Source organism: Penaeus monodon, chromosome 10, assembly GCF_015228065.2.
Source record: "Penaeus monodon isolate SGIC_2016 chromosome 10, NSTDA_Pmon_1, whole genome shotgun sequence".
In the NCBI taxonomy this organism is placed as follows: domain Eukaryota; kingdom Metazoa; phylum Arthropoda; class Malacostraca; order Decapoda; family Penaeidae; genus Penaeus; species Penaeus monodon.
Window position 1 is genome coordinate 43896106 of NC_051395.1, and position 5000 is coordinate 43901105.

The 5000-nt window shown below is 39.0% G+C and overlaps 1 protein-coding gene across 1 annotated transcript in view; it reads left to right on the top strand.

The window, feature by feature from the left end:
• The window catches only part of LOC119577663 (protein O-mannosyl-transferase TMTC1-like), a 113840-nt gene that overhangs the window by 44381 nt on the left and 64459 nt on the right, over positions 1-5000 (top strand). The gene's annotated exons all lie outside the window — the stretch shown is intronic.

Consider the following 5000-nt stretch of genomic DNA (forward strand, 5'->3'; position numbering starts at 1 on the left):
GGAAGCGGAGTGATGCTATGAAGGGGGGAATTATTGATAGGTGGGTTATATCAACAGTCTTCTTTGCTGGTCTATGTGTCCTTGTCATGTGCTCTTTTTGTTGTAGATATCGCCATTTGTCTACTAATCTGTCTCTCTCTTTAGCCATCTATCAATCAGTCGACTTTGTATATAACACTTATCTATTTATTTTCTACCCATTCCTGATATCACATTCCTTATATACCTTTTCTTTTTTCTCTCCTCAATTTGGAGATATAATTTTCCTCAGGAATCCTCTACGTCTTAAGGAAAGCAGCCGAATGCAAAAGCAGAAGGTCAAGATCCCTCGCCAATGCTGCTATTCCTCTCTTACGTGAACCATCTTTTCCCACTATCGCTATTTCTTTACTTTGTGGTATCCAGAAACTTGATTTATTTAGCGTTTCTTCCTTCTCCATTTGGTCTTGATTACTGCGTAACTACCCTCGTCTAACCACCAAAAAAGAGGATATATGGTATTCAAGGAAAATGAGAGAAAAAACATGAAAACTTTCCACGCCTTTCTTTATTGTTTTGGGTGTTACTCGAAATGCTGTTGTCATGGAAACCAAGAAGAGCAACAGTTGCCCGAGGTACGATAACCCTCGCAACATACGGTAGTTCGGGAGACATACGAGACCCTTGAGCCATAACGTGTCTGTGGAAACTCTACGCGTTACTCCCCGCATTTTACTATTCTTCTTGATGTTCTCGGTGCTGCGGAATAGACAAAGGATGAGAAGCGAAAGGAAAGGGAAGGAGGGAAGGAAAAGAGGGAGGGTGGGGAGGGAAAGAATAAAGGAGGGACAGAGTGAGGGAGATATGAAGATCGAGATAGAGATATAGATAGATAGATAGATAGATAGATAGATAGATAGAGAGAGAGAGAGAGAGAGAGAGAGAGAGAGAGAGAGAGAGAGAGAGAGAGAGAGAGAGAGATGAAGAATGAGGGAGAGTTAGAGATATACAGACAAATAGATCGATAGATGAATTACTAGAGCCTCTAGATAGACTAATTAATGATGAATAAAAAATCGATAAAGATAGAGAAAGACGACAGAGAGGAAGACAGACAGGCAGATAGACGAACGGAGAGAGGCAAAGACAGAATCAAAAAGAGAAAGAAAAGTAAAGGAGATGAAAGAGAGACAGAATCATAGAAAAAGAGAAACAGAGACAGGCAGAGAGACAAAAACAAAGAAACGAATACACAGAAAGCATAGTAAGAGATATGAAATAAGAGATATGAACGCATAAAGGAAGAGGTGAATGAAAACTATATTAGCGAGTGAGTGCATCGTAAGCGAGAGAACGAGACGCAGATGGAGAGAGAAGAACAGCGCAAATAGTTGTGATGGAGATGAAGAAGGAGATGATGATAAGGGAGAGGGTAATGAGAAAGAGGATGATGAGGGAGAGGAAGATGAGAAAGAGGATGATGATGAGGGAGAGGAAGACTAGGAAGAGGATGAGGGAGAAGGTAATCAGATAGAGGATGATGAGGGAGTAGAAGACGAGAAAGAGGATGATGGGGGATAGGAGGATGAGAAGGAGAATGATGATTTCGGAGAGAAGATCTTCATGGATCTTCGGACCGACGGAGATGAAGTCACTCAGTTGATATCCTGGGTATCTTCTTTTTTATGTGTGTATTTTGCCATCTTACTCTCTCTCTCTCTTTTTCTGCCTGTCTGTCTTATTCTGTTCACTTTTTTTGTCTCTGTTTCTCTGTCTGTTTGTCTTTCTTACCCTCTCTCTCTCTGTTTGCTTTCTTACTCTCTCTCTCTCTCTCTCTCTCTCTCTCTCTCTCTCTCTCTCTCTCTCTCTCTCTCTCTCTCTCTCTCTCTCTCTCTCTCTCTCTCTCTCTCTCTCTCTCTCTCTCTCTCTCTCTCTCTCTCTCTCTCTCTCTCTCTCTCTTACTGTATGCGTGTGCATGAAGACCATTATTTAACTGCAAGTTCCTTTGAAACAGGGAATAATGTATAGATTGAATATACGATTATGTTTGCCATGAAGAATAAAAAAATCGATCAGATGGAAACATAGATAACAAAGCAGGACCATGTTAATAGGCCTATAAAGCACATACAGGTAACCAGCACTGATATTGATGGATAAAAATTACAAGGCTTTTCTTTCAAAATCGTATAATCAGGGCGGAGGGACAGATGACATATAAATTGGCCAAAGATAGACAGATCTTAATGCGTGGACAAAATTGATAGTAAAAAAGGGAGGGGAAGATTTATAGGGAAATGGTCAAAATTGGTGCCTAATCATTCTAATTGTGGGTATTTTTGGTGTCTATTATCATCATGTTCCCCACCCCCTCTCTCTAACTCTTTTTCTCTCTCTAACTCTCTTTCTCTCTCTAACTCTCTTTCTTCTCTAACTCTCTTTCTCTCTCTAATTCTCTTTCTCTCTCTATTTCTCTCTCTCTCTAACTCTCTCTCTCTCTCTCTCTCTCTCTCTCTCTCTCTCTCTCTCTCTCTCTCTCTCTCTCTCTCTTCTTTCTTTATCTCCTTTCCTCATGACCTGTCATTCATATCATCTAATCATCGTACTATCAGTATCAGTACTATTATAAAAACAAAACTAACTGTAATGATATTTGTTTTTATGCTCAACTGATGGAATATTAAAAGTTCGTTTTTTATCACTATTTTCTAATTTGCTAATTCCGACTTCATTAAGTGAGAAGATTCTTTTTATTAGATCTCATCGGATAAGAAAGAGCAAACACACACACACACACACACACACACACACACACACACACACACACACACACACACACACACACACACACACACACACACACACACACACACACACACACACACACACACACACACACACACACACACACACACACACATATATATATATATGTGTGTGTGTACGTGTGTGTGTCGGTGTGTATGTACGTATTTATGCATGTATGTAAGTATGTATGCATTTCATTCACAAATTACCAGGGCATGAAAGAAGCTAAAATAAAGAAAAACAAATGCTATCAAGAACAACAACAATGATACGGCAAAAAGAGACGGCACGTTGCATGTTTCAAAGTGACTACAGAGCTTTTCCCGTATCACAGCTTCTGTGGCGTTAAGCTTCAAAGGAACCGGCGAGAGATGTGAACTTTCGTGTTTGTTGTTGTTTCATCATCGTATATATTGTATAACTTTGTGTAATACTTTGCTGAAAATAGCAATTGAGGATTATCCGTGATGCACCACTGACTGAAAATAGCGTTCTAAATATTATCATTACCAGTGATGTTTTCAGTAATAGACATCATAATAACAAAAACAATGTATCAGTGATGATAGCAGTAAAAGTACTGATAATATAAAGAAAAAAGTTAATGATTCTAATAAGATGATGTTGTGGATGAAGAAGAAGAAAAAGAAAAATAATAATAATAAGAAGGTGATGATGAGGATGATGATGATGATGATGATAATGATGATGATGATGATGAAGGTGATGATGAAGATGATGATGAAGATAGTAATAATAATACTAATGATAATAAAAAATTATAATAAAAGATAATAATGAATTTAACTGAGCTAATAAAAAGAATGAATAAAGAGGAACATACTATTAGTAGCACAATCCTTGTAAAGGCTCACTTTAATATTTTAAAGGTAATCTATCAAATTACTTTTGATCTATTAATTAGTCAAGAAGGACCTAAGATGCAAACAATTATCTCTTCTAGAGAAATTGTGTAATTCCCATTAATCCGTCGTTACCATAATTATTTATGTATTAATGCATCCTGCCAATCCTCTTTGTGGTCGCTCATGCTTGCTGATGTGAATGAATCTAATCAGCTGTTCATTACAAAGCGGGTGATTTATTTACCCGCTTCTGCTGATCACATTATATGCACATACATGCATATGCACATAAACACACACGCATATGCATACATACACACACATACACACACACACACACACACACACACACACACACACACACACACACACACACACACACACACACACACACACACACACACACACACACACACACACACACACACACACACACACACACACACTACTTATATATTTGTGTTTACTAATGAGCGTTAAGAGTGGATTTGAGAGGCGTTTAAGCTGTGTGTATTGGATGAGTCTCCACAGCTTACTAATTTTCTTTCGGGGAAATAATAATGTGATTGAGGTTTCGTAGCTGTATGAATAGATTGAGAATAAATAGATAGAAGAAACACACACACACACACACACACACACACACACACACACACACACACACACACACACACACACACACACACACACACACACACACACATATATATATGCGTTATATATATATGTATATATATATATATATATATATATATATATATATATATATATATATATATATATATATATATATATATACATACTGGTACTGAAAGTGCTGTAAAGTGTGGTGGGGTATGTCGAACTTCTTCCCTGTTAATTCAGGGGTGAGGCAAGGCTGTGTCCTTGCACCAACACTTTTCAACACCTGTATGGACTGGATAATGGGCAGAGCTACTAGCCAAAGTCAGTGTGGAGCAACACTAGGCAATATTAAGGTCTCAGACCTTGACTTTGCCGACGATGTTGCCATCCTATCTGAGTCCTTGGAGTCACTTGTGGCGGCTCTTGATGCATTTAGCAATGAGGCGAAGCCCCTAGGCCTAGAGGTCTCCTGGACCAAGACCAAGATTCAAGACTTTGGGGGCTTGTTAGGGGAACCCGTTCAGTCGATCCATGCTTGCGGCGAGGACGTTAAGTTACAGAAAGTTTTACATACCTTGGTAGCGTCCATATCTCTGGGTTGTCAGACCAGGAAGTCAGTAGACGGATTGGTCTGGCAACAGGAGCCATGAACTCGATCAACAAGAGCGTTTGGAGATGTCGGTACCTATGCAGAAGGACCAAGCTGCGTGTCTTCAAGGCCTT